The 18,034-nt window shown below is 43.9% G+C and overlaps 10 non-coding genes across 10 annotated transcripts; all 10 read left to right on the top strand.

The window, feature by feature from the left end:
- The first annotated feature begins 693 nt into the window (after positions 1 to 693).
- On the top strand, positions 694 to 885 carry LOC141150550 (U2 spliceosomal RNA). The gene has a single exon (XR_012246725.1). It is a non-coding gene; the product is annotated as a U2 spliceosomal RNA (small nuclear RNA).
- A 1,114-nt stretch (positions 886 to 1,999) lies between these two features.
- On the top strand, positions 2,000 to 2,190 carry LOC141275071 (U2 spliceosomal RNA). The gene has a single exon (XR_012323325.1). It is a non-coding gene; the product is annotated as a U2 spliceosomal RNA (small nuclear RNA).
- A 1,115-nt stretch (positions 2,191 to 3,305) lies between these two features.
- Positions 3,306 to 3,496, top strand: LOC141275070 (U2 spliceosomal RNA). Its single transcript, XR_012323324.1, has one exon. It is a non-coding gene; the product is annotated as a U2 spliceosomal RNA (small nuclear RNA).
- A 6,013-nt stretch (positions 3,497 to 9,509) lies between these two features.
- LOC141275068 (U2 spliceosomal RNA) lies at positions 9,510 to 9,700 on the top strand. Its single transcript, XR_012323323.1, has one exon. It is a non-coding gene; the product is annotated as a U2 spliceosomal RNA (small nuclear RNA).
- A 1,115-nt stretch (positions 9,701 to 10,815) lies between these two features.
- Positions 10,816 to 11,006, top strand: LOC141275066 (U2 spliceosomal RNA). Its single transcript, XR_012323321.1, has one exon. It is a non-coding gene; the product is annotated as a U2 spliceosomal RNA (small nuclear RNA).
- Positions 11,007 to 12,121: 1,115 nt separating this feature from the next.
- LOC141275065 (U2 spliceosomal RNA) lies at positions 12,122 to 12,312 on the top strand. Its single transcript, XR_012323320.1, has one exon. It is a non-coding gene; the product is annotated as a U2 spliceosomal RNA (small nuclear RNA).
- A 1,115-nt stretch (positions 12,313 to 13,427) lies between these two features.
- LOC141275064 (U2 spliceosomal RNA) lies at positions 13,428 to 13,618 on the top strand. The gene has a single exon (XR_012323319.1). It is a non-coding gene; the product is annotated as a U2 spliceosomal RNA (small nuclear RNA).
- Positions 13,619 to 14,727: 1,109 nt separating this feature from the next.
- Positions 14,728 to 14,918, top strand: LOC141275063 (U2 spliceosomal RNA). Its single transcript, XR_012323318.1, has one exon. It is a non-coding gene; the product is annotated as a U2 spliceosomal RNA (small nuclear RNA).
- A 1,115-nt stretch (positions 14,919 to 16,033) lies between these two features.
- LOC141275062 (U2 spliceosomal RNA) lies at positions 16,034 to 16,224 on the top strand. Its single transcript, XR_012323317.1, has one exon. It is a non-coding gene; the product is annotated as a U2 spliceosomal RNA (small nuclear RNA).
- Positions 16,225 to 17,339: 1,115 nt separating this feature from the next.
- On the top strand, positions 17,340 to 17,530 carry LOC141275061 (U2 spliceosomal RNA). Its single transcript, XR_012323316.1, has one exon. It is a non-coding gene; the product is annotated as a U2 spliceosomal RNA (small nuclear RNA).
- Positions 17,531 to 18,034: the final 504 nt, after the last annotated feature.

Raw genomic sequence — 18,034 nt, 5'->3', positions numbered from 1 at the left:
TAAGAAACTAAATAAAGAAATACGTAAAAGTGAGGAAATATGTAATGTTGACAGATATGATGATGACAAATCTATGTCTATCTGGAAAATGATTAACGTTTTTTATCTTTTTAATGAACAGAGAGATCTGGCTTGGAGTTGCATGCACCGCTGTCTTCCTTGCCGGGCATTCCAATACAGAAGAGGATTTGTGAGGTCTGCCATCTGCCCAAGAGCCGGATGCCAAGAAGAGGAAACGGTGGAACATCTATTATGGACATGTAATTTTGCAAAGGATTTCTGGAGAAGACTGCTCCCCCTACTGGAAAGGGTGGCAGACCTCAAGGACTTTACATATAAAACTGTGCTATACGGACTTATGGAATGCCCCACAATGGACCAGTACACAATGGCTTGGAAGACAGTGAACTGCGCCAAGTCATCTCTCTGGAAAGCGCGCAACATTGCTATTTTTAAACAAGATGTTTTATCAGTGAATGATGTTTTAAGTTTATGTTTATGTGAAATGTATACTTATTATTTAATTGACAAAAAGAAGAATGTACATATTTCCAAAAAATGGCTTGTTGACCAATGGAACCTAATTATTTAAAATCTTTGTATTTTTTTGTTTTGTAAATTTCATTTGTCTTTTAACGTTTGGTATTTGTTTAATTATGCTTGTAATTTGTTAAAGTTTTAATAAACGGTTTTATCCCTCTGCAGGGGATAGCCAAATAAAAAAAAAAAAAATCTGTTCTTATCAGTTTAATATCTGATACGTCCCCTATCTGGGGACCATATATTAAATGGATTTTTAGAACAGGGAGATGGAAAAAGAGCTTGCTCTGTCCACTCCACGCATTGACCTGGTATTGCAGTATCTCCAGGACCGGTGCACCCCTTCTTTAATGCAGTTTCTAAAATCAGAAAGAATTGAATTCAATGTTTTTTGTTCATTTTGCTTGTTTGTCGGATTTTGGGATGGACTCTTTGGCTTTGCTTTTCTTCTCCTCATTGGATTTTTCATGTTCAAAGTTGCAGAAGCCAGATTACAAGCTCATTTTGGTTCAACTTCAGCAACTGTGCATTGCATTGCCATGTAATGTGATGCAATGCTATCTTTCTAGCTCTCCCTTTTTACTTCCTTTTGGATAAACAGACATATTAGGCAAGCATTTTGGAGCTTTCACCTAAATAACTACAGGTGGTGAGATAAGCTGCACAATATAATTGACCTTTCAGTATATTGTTGCACACACACCATCTATTTAGCAAATGCCCTTGTTATCAACAGCAGCCTTTTAAACTCACCTGAGCTAACAGGTATGTGCGCTGGTTACTCTGCTGCGCTTAAAATTTCTTTTTTGGTTTGCTACAATGCCTTTTCTGAAACGTTGTCTCCCTCTGCTGGAACACTGACTTCTTTCATTTAATGCCTGCAGACTATAAAAGAGAACCCAACCCAAAAAGTTTGGTTGATTAGTCTGTGGCATTCTGTTAAACTGTTGCTTATGGCGGTCTCTGTGAGCTTCTCAGCGACATTCAGCCAGCCAGGTATCCTGCCTGCAGTAGATGGAATGTGGCAATGGAACGCTGGCTGCGCGTGTCATAATAGGCTCTGAGCCTTTATATACCTGTGCACAGCAGCAGCCACCTTCAGTCTGCTGCTGGACAGCCAGCAGCAGCAGCAGCAGGAGAGGTTTGTAATCAGGAGCCCTCCTGCTAAGGGTAGACAGCTGCTCGTTCCACCCCCCCCCCGCCTTAATTGGTTCTTCTCCCTTCCAACGGTGTTGAGGCGGGTGGGAACAGCAGGGGGTGAAGGTGCTGTGTTTAAAGAGGTGGAGTTATGCAGATCTAAAACGCGTGGATTGCAGCAGCAGCAAGCCGAAAAGTGCAGGCATGTAAGGGATCTAGAGGTTGACAACATGTCTTCTTAACGGGAGTCCAGGAGCTCATCTCCACAAATGGACTTTTCAGGATCCTTGGGTGGCTCCGTAGTTTGAAACCAATTCTGGTTATCGCTTCTCGGCCTTTTGGCTAAGATCAAGTGTAGTATCTGTTCTTATCAGTTTAATATCTGATACGTCCCCTATCTGGGGACCATATATTAAATGGATTTTTAGAACAGGGAGATGGAAAAAGAGCTTGCTCTGTCCACTCCACGCATTGACCTGGTATTGCAGTATCTCCAGGACCGGTGCACCCCTTCTTTAATGCAGTTTCTAAAATCAGAAAGAATTGAATTCAATGTTTTTTGTTCATTTTGCTTGTTTGTCGGATTTTGGGATGGACTCTTTGGCTTTGCTTTTCTTCTCCTCATTGGATTTTTCATGTTCAAAGTTGCAGAAGCCAGATTACAAGCTCATTTTGGTTCAACTTCAGCAACTGTGCATTGCATTGCCATGTAATGTGATGCAATGCTATCTTTCTAGCTCTCCCTTTTTACTTCCTTTTGGATAAACAGACATATTAGGCAAGCATTTTGGAGCTTTCACCTAAATAACTACAGGTGGTGAGATAAGCTGCACAATATAATTGACCTTTCAGTATATTGTTGCACACACACCATCTATTTAGCAAATGCCCTTGTTATCAACAACAGCCTTTTAAACTCACCTGAGCTAACAGGTATGTGCGCTGGTTACTCTGCTGCGCTTAAAATTTCTTTTTTGGTTTGCTACAATGCCTTTTCTGAAACGTTGTCTCCTTCTGCTGGAACACTGACTTCTTTCATTTAATGCCTGCAGACTATAAAAGAGAACCCAACCCAAAAAGTTTGGTTGATTAGTCTGTGGCATTCTGTTAAACTGTTGCTTATGGCGGTCTCTGTGAGCTTCTCAGCGACATTCAGCCAGCCAGGTATCCTGCCTGCAGTAGATGGAATGTGGCAATGGAACGCTGGCTGCGCGTGTCATAATAGGCTCTGAGCCTTTATATACCTGTGCACAGCAGCAGCCACCTTCAGTCTGCTGCTGGACAGCCAGCAGCAGCAGCAGCAGGAGAGGTATGTAATCAGGAGCCCTCCTGCTAAGGGTAGACAGCTGCTCGTTCCACCCCACCCCCCGCCTTAATTGGTTCTCCTCCCTTCCAACGGTGTTGAGGCGGGTGGGAACAGCAGGGGGTGAAGGTGCTGTGTTTAAAGAGGTGGAGTTATGCAGATCTAAAACGCGTGGATTGCAGCAGCAGCAAGCCGAAAAGTGCAGGCATGTAAGGGATCTAGAGGTTGACAACATGTCTTCTTAACGGGAGTCCAGGAGCTCATCTCCACAAATGGACTTTTCAGGATCCTTGGGTGGCTCCGTAGTTTGAAACCAATTCTGGTTATCGCTTCTCGGCCTTTTGGCTAAGATCAAGTGTAGTATCTGTTCTTATCAGTTTAATATCTGATACGTCCCCTATCTGGGGACCATATATTAAATGGATTTTTAGAACAGGGAGATGGAAAAAGAGCTTGCTCTGTCCACTCCACGCATTGACCTGGTATTGCAGTATCTCCAGGACCGGTGCACCCCTTCTTTAACCCCTTAATAACATCTGACGTACTAATACGCGTCTGTGCCCTGGGACTTAAGAGCCAGACCAGTATTAGTACGTCATCGCGATCGCGCGCGCACACAGGCTGTGCGGGCGCGATCGCCGCCGGGTGTCAGCTGATTGTCACAGCTGACACCCGGTACTATGTGCAGGGAGCGGTCACGCACCGCTCCCAGCACATTAACCCCCGCGATGCTGCGATCGAAGTCGATCGCGGCATTGCGGGGGCAAGGGGAGGTGATCGGCGATACTCACCTCCTCTTCCGGCTTCCAGCGCAGTCTGCAAAGGCTTCCCGGGTGTTGCCATGACGACCCGATGTCGTCATGACAACATCCGGGTCACCGGAGAGCAGGAAGATTGCTTGGACATGCGCAGTGCATCTCCAAGCAATCTTCACACTGTGCACTTCTGACAGCCTTCATGGCATAGGGATGGTGCTCCATTCCTATGCCATGCAGGCGATCAGAAAAAAAAAAGTGAAAGTCCCAGAGTGGGACAAAGTAATAAAGTGTATAAACTGTGTGAAAGTGGGAAAAAAAAAAAAAAAAAAATGTGCAAAAATATTATAAAAAAATAAAAAAAATAATACACCAAAAATAAAAATATAATGTACCCATCAATAAATATTATTATAAAAAAAATAAAAAAAAACAATAAAAGTACACATATTTGGTATCGCCGCGTCCGGAACAACCTGACCTATAAAACTGTCCCACTAGTTAACCCCTTCAGTGAACACGGTAAAAAAAAAAAAAAAAAAAAACAAGCAAAAAACAATGCTTTATCACCATACCGCCAAACAAAAAGTGGAATAACACGCGATCAAAAAGACGCATATAAATAAAAATGATACCGCTGAAAACGTCATCTCGTCCCGCAAAAAACAAGCCGCCATATAGCTCCATCAGCTGAAAAATAAAAAAGTTATAGCTCTCAGAATAAAGCGATACTAAAAAATATTTTTTTCTATAAAATAGCTTTTATTGTGTATAAGCGCCAAAACATAGAAAAATGATACAAATGTGGTACCGCTGTAAACGTACTGACCCGAAGAGTAAAGCTGCCTCATCAATTTTACCACACGCGGAACAGAATAAAAAAAAAAAAAAAAAAAAAAACAATTCCTGAATTGTTGGTTTTTGTTTATTCTGCCTCCCAAAAATCGGAATAGAAAGCGATCAAAAAATGTCACGTGCCTGAAAATGGCACCAATAACAACGTCAAGTCATCCCGCAAAAAACGAGCCGTCACATGACTGTCTGCCAAAATCTGGAAAAATTATAGCTCTCAAAATATGGCGATGCAAAAACTAGATTTTACAAAAAATGCGTCTTTTAGTGTGTGACAGCTGTCAGTCATAAAAACCCCATATGATTCTGGCATTGCTGTAATCACACCGACCCGAAGAATAAAGTCGTCTAATCACTTATACCGCACAAGGAAAGGCGTCAAAAATAAACTCTTGAGTTAGGATTGGGCTAGGGTTAGGGCTGGGTTTGGGGCTAGGGTTGTGCTGGGGCTAGGGTTGTGCTGGGGCTAGGGTTGTGCTGGGGCTAGGGTTGTGCTGGGGCTAGGGTTGTGCTGGGGCTAGGGTTGTGCTAGGGTTAGGGCTGGGGTTGGGATTTTTTTCAAAAGTAAGAAAAAAAGATGACGATATGGCGACTAGTGTTGAGAGCAAGTGCTCGCTACTTGAGTTTGCATCGGGTGCTCTGGTATGCATTTAGTATCGTGGGTATTTGAGTGACATGCTCGAGTCTCTGCCCCATATGCTTCGCGGCCAAAAAACTTTACGGGGATTGCCTGCCATGCACGAGCGATCCCCGCATGTTTTTTTTTGGGTGTATAATAACCGTGAAACATGCGGAGCAGGGACTCGAGCATGTCACTCGAGCACACGCTGTACATGGTGCATACCTGAGTACCCGATGCAAACTCAAGTAGCGAGCACTTGCGCTCAAGAATAATGACAACTTATTCAATATGATGACCTAATGTAAACAAATATTGTGCCGTACCTCTGGGTTCAAAATGTTCACTATACACCTTAATAAAATCTTTGAGGGGTATAGTTTCCAAAATGGGGACACTTGTGGGGGAGCTCCACTGTTTAGGCACATCACGGGCTCTCCAAACGCGACATGGTGTCCGCTAACAAATTGAATGGAAAATCGGCTCAAATTGTTAGCGGACGCCATGTTGCGTTTGGAGAGCCCCTGTGTGCCCAAACATTGGAGCTCCCCCACAAGTGACCCATTTTGGAAACTAGACCCCCAAGGCACCTATCTAGATGCATAGTGAGCACTTAGAACACCCAGGTGCTTCACAAATTGATTCGTAAAAATGAAAAAGTGAAAATAAAACACTTTTTCATTTTTATGAATCAATTTGTGAAGCACCTGGGGTTCCAAGTGCTCACTATGAATCTAGATAGGTGCCTTGGGGGTCTGGTTTCCAAAATGGGGTCACTTGTGGGGGAGCTCCAATGTTTGGGCACACAGGGACTCTCTAAATGCAACATGGTATCCGCTAACAAATTGAATGGAAAACCGGCTCAAATTGTTAGCGGACACCACATTGCGTTTGGAGAGCCCCTCTGTGCCCAAACTTTGGAGCTCCCCCACAAGTGACCCCATTTTGGAAACTAGACCCCCCAAGGCACCTTTCTAGATGCATAGTGAGCACTTGGAACCCCCAGGTGCTTCACAAATTGATTCGTAAAAATGAAAAAGTGAAAAAAAAAACACTTTTTCATTTTTATGAATCAATTTGTGAAGCACCTGGGGTTCCAAGTGCTCACTATGAATCTAGATAGGTGCCTTGGGGGGTCTAGTTTCCAAAATGGGGTCACTTGTGGGGGAGCTCCAAAGTTTGGGCACAGAGGGGCTCTCCAAACGCAATGTGGCGTCCGCTAACAATTTGAGCCGATTTTCCATTCAATTTGTTAGCGGATACCATGTTGCATTTAGAGAGTCCCTGTGTGCCCAAACATTGGAGCTCCCCCACAAGTGACCCCATTTTGGAAACTAGACCCCCCAAGGCACCTATCTAGATGCATAGTGAGCACTTGGAACCCCTAGGTGCTTCACAAATTGATTCGTAAAAATGAAAAAGTGTTATTTTTTTCACTTTTTCATTATTACGAATCAATTTGTGAAGCACCTGGGGGTTCCAAGTGCTCACTATGCATCTAGAAAGGTGCCTTGGGGGGTCTAGTTTCCAAAATGGGGTCACTTGTGGGGGAGCTCCAATGTTTGGGCACACAGCAGCTCTCCAAACGCAACATGGTGTCGCTAACAATTTGAGCCAATTTTGCGTTAAATTTGTTAGCGGACACCATGTTGCATTTAGAGAGCCGCTGTGTGCCCAAATATTGGAGCTCCCCCACAAGTGACCCCATTTTGGAAACTAGACCACCCAAGGCACCTATCTAGATGCATAGTGAGCACTTGGAACCCTCAGGTGCTTCACAAATTGATTCATACAAATGAAAAAGTGTTTTTTTTTTCACTTTTTCATTGTTACGAATCAATTTGTGAAGCACCTGGGGGTTCCAAGTGCTCACTATGCATCTAGATAGGTGCCTTGGGGGGTCTAGTTTCCAAAATGGGGTCACTTGTGGGGGAGCTCCAATGTTTGGGCACACAGGGACTCTCTAAATGCAACATGGTGTCCTCTAACAAATTTAACGGAAAATCGGCTCAAATTGTTAGCGACACCATGTTGCGTTTGGAGAGCCGCTGTGTGCCCAAACATTGGAGCTCCCCCACAAGTGACCCCATTTTGGAAACTAGACCCCCCAAGGCACCTATCTAGATGCATTGTGAGCACTTGGAACCCTCAGGTGCTTCACAAATTGATTCATAAAAATGAAAAAGTGTTTTTTTTTTTCACTTTTTCATTGTTACGAATCAATTTGTGAAGCACCTGGGGGTTCCAAGTGCTCACTATGCATCTAGAAAGGTGCCTTGGGGGGTCTAGTTTCCAAAATGGGGTCACTTGTGGGGGAGCTCCAAAGTTTGGGCACACAGCGGCTCTCCAAACGCAACATGGTGTCCGCTAATTATGCAAGCAAATTTTACAATCAAAAAGTCAAATGGCGCTCCTTCCCTTCCGAGCCCTGCCGTGCGCCCAAACAGTATTTTTTCCCCAAATATTGGGTATCTGCGTGCCCAGGGGAAATTGCACAACAAATTTTGTGGTCCATTTTTTCTTGTTACCCCTGTGAAAATAAAAAAAATTGGGTCTAAAGTAACATTTTTGTGAAAAAAGTTAACTGTTCATTTTTTTCTTCCACATTCAAAAAATTCCTGTGAAGCACCTGAAGGGTTAATAAAGTTCTTGAATGTGGTTTTGAGCACCTTGAGGGGTGCAGTTTTTAGAATGGTGTCACTTTTGGGTATTTTCTGTCATAAAGACCTCTCAAAGTGACTTCAAATGTGATGTGGTCCCTAAAAAAATGGTTTTGTAAATTTTGTTGGAAAAATGAGAAATCGCTGGTCAACTTTTAACCCTTATAGCTCCCTAACAAAAAAAAATTTTGGTTCCAAAATTGTGCTGCTGTAAAGTAGACATGTGGGAAATGTTATTTATTAAGTATTTTGTGTGACATATCGCTCTGATTTCAGGGCTTAAAAATTCAAATTTTGAAAATTGCAAAATTTTCAAAATTTTCGCCAAATTTCTGTTTTTTTCACAAATAAACGCAAGTGATATCGAATAAATTTTTCCACAATCATGAAGTACAATATGTCACGAAAAAACAATCTCAGAATCAGGGGGATCCGTTGAAGCGTTCCAGAGTAATTACCTCATAAAGTGACAGTGGTCAGAATTGTAAAAATTGGCCCGGTCATTAACGTGCAAACCACCCGCGGGGCTTAAGGGGTTAATGCAGTTTCTAAAATCAGAAAGAATTGAATTCAATGTTTTTTGTTCATTTTGCTTGTTTGTCGGATTTTGGGATGGACTCTTTGGCTTTACTTTTCTTCTCCTCATTGGATTTTTCATGTTCAAAGTTGCAGAAGCCAGATTACAAGCTCATTTTGGTTCAACTTCAGCAACTGTGCATTGCATTGCCATGTAATGTGATGCAATGCTATCTTTCTAGCTCTCCCTTTTTACTTCCTTTTGGATAAACAGACATATTAGGCAAGCATTTTGGAGCTTTCACCTAAATAACTACAGGTGGTGAGATAAGCTGCACAATATAATTGACCTTTCAGTATATTGTTGCACACACACCATCTATTTAGCAAATGCCCTTGTTATCAACAGCAGCCTTTTAAACTCACCTGAGCTAACAGGTATGTGCGCTGGTTACTCTGCTGCGCTTAAAATTTCTTTTTTGGTTTGCTACAATGCCTTTTCTGAAACGTCTCCTTCTGCTGGAACACTGACTTCTTTCATTTAATGCCTGCAGACTATAAAAGAGAACCCAACCCAAAAAGTTTGGTTGATTAGTCTGTGGCATTCTGTTAAACTGTTGCTTATGGCGGTCTCTGTGAGCTTCTCAGCGACATTCAGCCAGCCAGGTATCCTGCCTGCAGTAGATGGAATGTGGCAATGGAACGCTGGCTGCGCGTGTCATAATAGGCTCTGAGCCTTTATATACCTGTGCACAGCAGCAGCCACCTTCAGTCTGCTGCTGGACAGCCAGCAGCAGCAGCAGGAGAGGTATGTAATCAGGAGCCCTCCTGCTAAGGGTAGACAGCTGCTCGTTCCACCCCACCCCCCGCCTTAATTGGTTCTCCTCCCTTCCAACGGTGTTGAGGCGGGTGGGAACAGCAGGGGGTGAAGGTGCTGTGTTTAAAGAGGTGGAGTTATGCAGATCTAAAACGCGTGGATTGCAGCAGCAGCAAGCCGAAAAGTGCAGGCATGTAAGGGATCTAGAGGTTGACAACATGTCTTCTTAACGGGAGTCCAGGAGCTCATCTCCACAAATGGACTTTTCAGGATCCTTGGGTGGCTCCGTAGTTTGAAACCAATTCTGGTTATCGCTTCTCGGCCTTTTGGCTAAGATCAAGTGTAGTATCTGTTCTTATCAGTTTAATATCTGATACGTCCCCTATCTGGGGACCATATATTAAATGGATTTTTAGAACAGGGAGATGGAAAAAGAGCTTGCTCTGTCCACTCCACGCATTGACCTGGTATTGCAGTATCTCCAGGACCGGTGCACCCCTTCTTTAATGCAGTTTCTAAAATCAGAAAGAATTGAATTCAATGTTTTTTGTTCATTTTGCTTGTTTGTCGGATTTTGGGATGGACTCTTTGGCTTTGCTTTTCTTCTCCTCATTGGATTTTTCATGTTCAAAGTTGCAGAAGCCAGATTACAAGCTCATTTTGGTTCAACTTCAGCAACTGTGCATTGCATTGCCATGTAATGTGATGCAATGCTATCTTTCTAGCTCTCCCTTTTTACTTCCTTTTGGATAAACAGACATATTAGGCAAGCATTTTGGAGCTTTCACCTAAATAACTACAGGTGGTGAGATAAGCTGCACAATATAATTGACCTTTCAGTATATTGTTGCACACACACCATCTATTTAGCAAATGCCCTTGTTATCAACAGCAGCCTTTTAAACTCACCTGAGCTAACAGGTATGTGCGCTGGTTACTCTGCTGCGCTTAAAATTTCTTTTTTGGTTTGCTACAATGCCTTTTCTGAAACGTTGTCTCCTTCTGCTGGAACACTGACTTCTTTCATTTAATGCCTGCAGACTATAAAAGAGAACCCAACCCAAAAAGTTTGGTTGATTAGTCTGTGGCATTCTGTTAAACTGTTGCTTATGGCGGTCTCTGTGAGCTTCTCAGCGACATTCAGCCAGCCAGGTATCCTGCCTGCAGTAGATGGAATGTGGCAATGGAACGCTGGCTGCGCGTGTCATAATAGGCTCTGAGCCTTTATATACCTGTGCACAGCAGCAGCCACCTTCAGTCTGCTGCTGGACAGCCAGCAGCAGCAGCAGCAGGAGAGGTATGTAATCAGGAGCCCTCCTGCTAAGGGTAGACAGCTGCTCGTTCCACCCCACCCCCCGCCTTAATTGGTTCTCCTCCCTTCCAACGGTGTTGAGGCGGGTGGGAACAGCAGGGGGTGAAGGTGCTGTGTTTAAAGAGGTGGAGTTATGCAGATCTAAAACGCGTGGATTGCAGCAGCAGCAAGCCGAAAAGTGCAGGCATGTAAGGGATCTAGAGGTTGACAACATGTCTTCTTAACGGGAGTCCAGGAGCTCATCTCCACAAATGGACTTTTCAGGATCCTTGGGTGGCTCCGTAGTTTGAAACCAATTCTGGTTATCGCTTCTCGGCCTTTTGGCTAAGATCAAGTGTAGTATCTGTTCTTATCAGTTTAATATCTGATACGTCCCCTATCTGGGGACCATATATTAAATGGATTTTTAGAACAGGGAGATGGAAAAAGAGCTTGCTCTGTCCACTCCACGCATTGACCTGGTATTGCAGTATCTCCAGGACCGGTGCACCCCTTCTTTAATGCAGTTTCTAAAATCAGAAAGAATTGAATTCAATGTTTTTTGTTCATTTTGCTTGTTTGTCGGATTTTGGGATGGACTCTTTGGCTTTGCTTTTCTTCTCCTCATTGGATTTTTCATGTTCAAAGTTGCAGAAGCCAGATTACAAGCTCATTTTGGTTCAACTTCAGCAACTGTGCATTGCATTGCCATGTAATGTGATGCAATGCTATCTTTCTAGCTCTCCCTTTTTACTTCCTTTTGGATAAACAGACATATTAGGCAAGCATTTTGGAGCTTTCACCTAAATAACTACAGGTGGTGAGATAAGCTGCACAATATAATTGACCTTTCAGTATATTGTTGCACACACACCATCTATTTAGCAAATGCCCTTGTTATCAACAGCAGCCTTTTAAACTCACCTGAGCTAACAGGTATGTGCGCTGGTTACTCTGCTGCGCTTAAAATTTCTTTTTTGGTTTGCTACAATGCCTTTTCTGAAACGTTGTCTCCTTCTGCTGGAACACTGACTTCTTTCATTTAATGCCTGCAGACTATAAAAGAGAACCCAACCCAAAAAGTTTGGTTGATTAGTCTGTGGCATTCTGTTAAACTGTTGCTTATGGCGGTCTCTGTGAGCTTCTCAGCGACATTCAGCCAGCCAGGTATCCTGCCTGCAGTAGATGGAATGTGGCAATGGAACGCTGGCTGCGCGTGTCATAATAGGCTCTGAGCCTTTATATACCTGTGCACAGCAGCAGCCACCTTCAGTCTGCTGCTGGACAGCCAGCAGCAGCAGCAGCAGGAGAGGTATGTAATCAGGAGCCCTCCTGCTAAGGGTAGACAGCTGCTCGTTCCACCCCACCCCCCGCCTTAATTGGTTCTCCTCCCTTCCAACGGTGTTGAGGCGGGTGGGAACAGCAGGGGGTGAAGGTGCTGTGTTTAAAGAGGTGGAGTTATGCAGATCTAAAACGCGTGGATTGCAGCAGCAGCAAGCCGAAAAGTGCAGGCATGTAAGGGATCTAGAGGTTGACAACATGTCTTCTTAACGGGAGTCCAGGAGCTCATCTCCACAAATGGACTTTTCAGGATCCTTGGGTGGCTCCGTAGTTTGAAACCAATTCTGGTTATCGCTTCTCGGCCTTTTGGCTAAGATCAAGTGTAGTATCTGTTCTTATCAGTTTAATATCTGATACGTCCCCTATCTGGGGACCATATATTAAATGGATTTTTAGAACAGGGAGATGGAAAAAGAGCTTGCTCTGTCCACTCCACGCATTGACCTGGTATTGCAGTATCTCCAGGACCGGTGCACCCCTTCTTTAATGCAGTTTCTAAAATCAGAAAGAATTGAATTCAATGTTTTTTGTTCATTTTGCTTGTTTGTCGGATTTTGGGATGGACTCTTTGGCTTTGCTTTTCTTCTCCTCATTGGATTTTTCATGTTCAAAGTTGCAGAAGCCAGATTACAAGCTCATTTTGGTTCAACTTCAGCAACTGTGCATTGCATTGCCATGTAATGTGATGCAATGCTATCTTTCTAGCTCTCCCTTTTTACTTCCTTTTGGATAAACAGACATATTAGGCAAGCATTTTGAAGCTTTCACCTAAATAACTACAGGTGGTGAGATAAGCTGCACAATATAATTGACCTTTCAGTATATTGTTGCACACACACCATCTATTTAGCAAATGCCCTTGTTATCAACAGAAGCCTTTTAAACTCACCTGAGCTAACAGGTATGTGCGCTGGTTACTCTGCTGCGCTTAAAATTTCTTTTTTGGTTTGCTACAATGCCTTTTCTGAAACGTTGTCTCCTTCTGCTGGAACACTGACTTCTTTCATTTAATGCCTGCAGACTATAAAAGAGAACCCAACCCAAAAAGTTTGGTTGATTAGTCTGTGGCATTCTGTTAAACTGTTGCTTATGGCGGTCTCTGTGAGCTTCTCAGCGACATTCAGCCAGCCAGGTATCCTGCCTGCAGTAGATGGAATGTGGCAATGGAACGCTGGCTGCGCGTGTCATAATAGGCTCTGAGCCTTTATATACCTGTGCACAGCAGCAGCCACCTTCAGTCTGCTGCTGGACAGCCAGCAGCAGCAGCAGCAGGAGAGGTATGTAATCAGGAGCCCTCCTGCTAAGGGTAGACAGCTGCTCGTTCCACCCCACCCCCCGCCTTAATTGGTTCTCCTCCCTTCCAACGGTGTTGAGGCGGGTGGGAACAGCAGGGGGTGAAGGTGCTGTGTTTAAAGAGGTGGAGTTATGCAGATCTAAAACGCGTGGATTGCAGCAGCAGCAAGCCGAAAAGTGCAGGCATGTAAGGGATCTAGAGGTTGACAACATGTCTTCTTAACGGGAGTCCAGGAGCTCATCTCCACAAATGGACTTTTCAGGATCCTTGGGTGGCTCCGTAGTTTGAAACCAATTCTGGTTATCGCTTCTCGGCCTTTTGGCTAAGATCAAGTGTAGTATCTGTTCTTATCAGTTTAATATCTGATACGTCCCCTATCTGGGGACCATATATTAAATGGATTTTTAGAACAGGGAGATGGAAAAAGAGCTTGCTCTGTCCACTCCACGCATTGACCTGGTATTGCAGTATCTCCAGGACCGGTGCACCCCTTCTTTAATGCAGTTTCTAAAATCAGAAAGAATTGAATTCAATGTTTTTTGTTCATTTTGCTTGTTTGTCGGATTTTGGGATGGACTCTTTGGCTTTGCTTTTCTTCTCCTCATTGGATTTTTCATGTTCAAAGTTGCAGAAGCCAGATTACAAGCTCATTTTGGTTCAACTTCAGCAACTGTGCATTGCATTGCCATGTAATGTGATGCAATGCTATCTTTCTAGCTCTCCCTTTTTACTTCCTTTTGGATAAACAGACATATTAGGCAAGCATTTTGGAGCTTTCACCTAAATAACTACAGGTGGTGAGATAAGCTGCACAATATAATTGACCTTTCAGTATATTGTTGCACACACACCATCTATTTAGCAAATGCCCTTGTTATCAACAGCAGCCTTTTAAACTCACCTGAGCTAACAGGTATGTGCGCTGGTTACTCTGCTGCGCTTAAAATTTCTTTTTTGGTTTGCTACAATGCCTTTTCTGAAACGTTGTCTCCTTCTGCTGGAACACTGACTTCTTTCATTTAATGCCTGCAGACTATAAAAGAGAACCCAACCCAAAAAGTTTGGTTGATTAGTCTGTGGCATTCTGTTAAACTGTTGCTTATGGCGGTCTCTGTGAGCTTCTCAGCGACATTCAGCCAGCCAGGTATCCTGCCTGCAGTAGATGGAATGTGGCAATGGAACGCTGGCTGCGCGTGTCATAATAGGCTCTGAGCCTTTATATACCTGTGCACAGCAGCAGCCACCTTCAGTCTGCTGCTGGACAGCCAGCAGCAGCAGGAGAGGTATGTAATCAGGAGCCCTCCTGCTAAGGGTAGACAGCTGCTCGTTCCACCCCACCCCCCGCCTTAATTGGTTCTCCTCCCTTCCAACGGTGTTGAGGCGGGTGGGAACAGCAGGGGGTGAAGGTGCTGTGTTTAAAGAGGTGGAGTTATGCAGATCTAAAACGCGTGGATTGCAGCAGCAGCAAGCCGAAAAGTGCAGGCATGTAAGGGATCTAGAGGTTGACAACATGTCTTCTTAACGGGAGTCCAGGAGCTCATCTCCACAAATGGACTTTTCAGGATCCTTGGGTGGCTCCGTAGTTTGAAACCAATTCTGGTTATCGCTTCTCGGCCTTTTGGCTAAGATCAAGTGTAGTATCTGTTCTTATCAGTTTAATATCTGATACGTCCCCTATCTGGGGACCATATATTAAATGGATTTTTAGAACAGGGAGATGGAAAAAGAGCTTGCTCTGTCCACTCCACGCATTGACCTGGTATTGCAGTATCTCCAGGACCGGTGCACCCCTTCTTTAATGCAGTTTCTAAAATCAGAAAGAATTGAATTCAATGTTTTTTGTTCATTTTGCTTGTTTGTCGGATTTTGGGATGGACTCTTTGGCTTTGCTTTTCTTCTCCTCATTGGATTTTTCATGTTCAAAGTTGCAGAAGCCAGATTACAAGCTCATTTTGGTTCAACTTCAGCAACTGTGCATTGCATTGCCATGTAATGTGATGCAATGCTATCTTTCTAGCTCTCCCTTTTTACTTCCTTTTGGATAAACAGACATATTAGGCAAGCATTTTGGAGCTTTCACCTAAATAACTACAGGTGGTGAGATAAGCTGCACAATATAATTGACCTTTCAGTATATTGTTGCACACACACCATCTATTTAGCAAATGCCCTTGTTATCAACAGCAGCCTTTTAAACTCACCTGAGCTAACAGGTATGTGCGCTGGTTACTCTGCTGCGCTTAAAATTTCTTTTTTGGTTTGCTACAATGCCTTTTCTGAAACGTTGTCTCCTTCTGCTGGAACACTGACTTCTTTCATTTAATGCCTGCAGACTATAAAAGAGAACCCAACCCAAAAAGTTTGGTTGATTAGTCTGTGGCATTCTGTTAAACTGTTGCTTATGGCGGTCTCTGTGAGCTTCTCAGCGACATTCAGCCAGCCAGGTATCCTGCCTGCAGTAGATGGAATGTGGCAATGGAACGCTGGCTGCGCGTGTCATAATAGGCTCTGAGCCTTTATATACCTGTGCACAGCAGCAGCCACCTTCAGTCTGCTGCTGGACAGCCAGCAGCAGCAGCAGCAGGAGAGGTATGTAATCAGGAGCCCTCCTGCTAAGGGTAGACAGCTGCTCGTTCCACCCCACCCCCCGCCTTAATTGGTTCTCCTCCCTTCCAACGGTGTTGAGGCGGGTGGGAACAGCAGGGGGTGAAGGTGCTGTGTTTAAAGAGGTGGAGTTATGCAGATCTAAAACGCGTGGATTGCAGCAGCAGCAAGCCGAAAAGTGCAGGCATGTAAGGGATCTAGAGGTTGACAACATGTCTTCTTAACGGGAGTCCAGGAGCTCATCTCCACAAATGGACTTTTCAGGATCCTTGGGTGGCTCCGTAGTTTGAAACCAATTCTGGTTATCGCTTCTCGGCCTTTTGGCTAAGATCAAGTGTAGTATCTGTTCTTATCAGTTTAATATCTGATACGTCCCCTATCTGGGGACCATATATTAAATGGATTTTTAGAACAGGGAGATGGAAAAAGAGCTTGCTCTGTCCACTCCACGCATTGACCTGGTATTGCAGTATCTCCAGGACCGGTGCACCCCTTCTTTAATGCAGTTTCTAAAATCAGAAAGAATTGAATTCAATGTATTTTGTTCATTTTGCTTGTTTGTCGGATTTTGGGATGGACTCTTTGGCTTTGCTTTTCTTCTCCTCATTGGATTTTTCATGTTCAAAGTTGCAGAAGCCAGATTACAAGCTCATTTTGGTTCAACTTCAGCAACTGTGCATTGCATTGCCATGTAATGTGATGCAATGCTATCTTTCTAGCTCTCCCTTTTTACTTCCTTTTGGATAAACAGACATATTAGGCAAGCATTTTGGAGCTTTCACCTAAATAACTACAGGTGGTGAGATAAGCTGCACAATATAATTGACCTTTCAGTATATTGTTGCACACACACCATCTATTTAGCAAATGCCCTTGTTATCAACAGCAGCCTTTTAAACTCACCTGAGCTAACAGGTATGTGCGCTGGTTACTCTGCTGCGCTTAAAATTTCTTTTTTGGTTTGCTACAATGCCTTTTCTGAAACGTTGTCTCCTTCTGCTGGAACACTGACTTCTTTCATTTAATGCCTGCAGACTATAAAAGAGAACCCAACCCAAAAAGTTTGGTTGATTAGTCTGTGGCATTCTGTTAAACTGTTGCTTATGGCGGTCTCTGTGAGCTTCTCAGCGACATTCAGCCAGCCAGGTATCCTGCCTGCAGTAGATGGAATGTGGCAATGGAACGCTGGCTGCGCGTGTCATAATAGGCTCTGAGCCTTTATATACCTGTGCACAGCAGCAGCCACCTTCAGTCTGCTGCTGGACAGCCAGCAGCAGCAGCAGCAGGAGAGGTATGTAATTAGGAGCCCTCCTGCTAAGGGTAGACAGCTGCTCGTTCCACCCCACCCCCCGCCTTAATTGGTTCTCCTCCCTTCCAACGGTGTTGAGGCGGGTGGGAACAGCAGGGGGTGAAGGTGCTGTGTTTAAAGAGGTGGAGTTATGCAGATCTAAAACGCGTGGATTGCAGCAGCAGCAAGCCGAAAAGTGCAGGCATGTAAGGGATCTAGAGGTTGACAACATGTCTTCTTAACGGGAGTCCAGGAGCTCATCTCCACAAATGGACTTTTCAGGATCCTTGGGTGGCTCCGTAGTTTGAAACCAATTCTGGTTATCGCTTCTCGGCCTTTTGGCTAAGATCAAGTGTAGTATCTGTTCTTATCAGTTTAATATCTGATACGTCCCCTATCTGGGGACCATATATTAAATGGATTTTTAGAACAGGGAGATGGAAAAAGAGCTTGCTCTGTCCACTCCACGCATTGACCTGGTATTGCAGTATCTCCAGGACCGGTGCACCCCTTCTTTAATGCAGTTTCTAAAATCAGAAAGAATTGAATTCAATGTTTTTTGTTCATTTTGCTTGTTTGTCGGATTTTGGGATGGACTCTTTGGCTTTGCTTTTCTTCTCCTCATTGGATTTTTCATGTTCAAAGTTGCAGAAGCCAGATTACAAGCTCATTTTGGTTCAACTTCAGCAACTGTGCATTGCATTGCCATGTAATGTGATGCAATGCTCTCTTTCTAGCTCTCCCTTTTAACTTCCTTTTGGATAAACAGACATATTAGGCAAGCATTTTGGAGCTTTCACCTAAATAACTACAGGTGGTGAGATAAGCTGCACAATATAATTGACCTTTCAGTATATTGTTGCACACACACCATCTATTTAGCAAATGCCCTTGTTATCAACAGCAGCCTTTTAAACTCACCTGAGCTAACAGGTATGTGCGCTGGTTACTCTGCTGCGCTTAAAATTTCTTTTTTGGTTTGCTACAATGCCTTTTCTGAAACGTTGTCTCCTTCTG

This window comes from Phyllobates terribilis, unplaced genomic scaffold (assembly GCF_046119375.1).
Source record: "Phyllobates terribilis strain yellow unplaced genomic scaffold, ASM4611937v1 Scaffold_5__5_contigs__length_657084704, whole genome shotgun sequence".
Taxonomy (NCBI): Eukaryota; Metazoa; Chordata; class Amphibia; order Anura; family Dendrobatidae; genus Phyllobates; species Phyllobates terribilis.
Note: the sequence above shows the minus strand (reverse complement) of the source record. Positions and strands in the feature narration are given on the sequence as shown.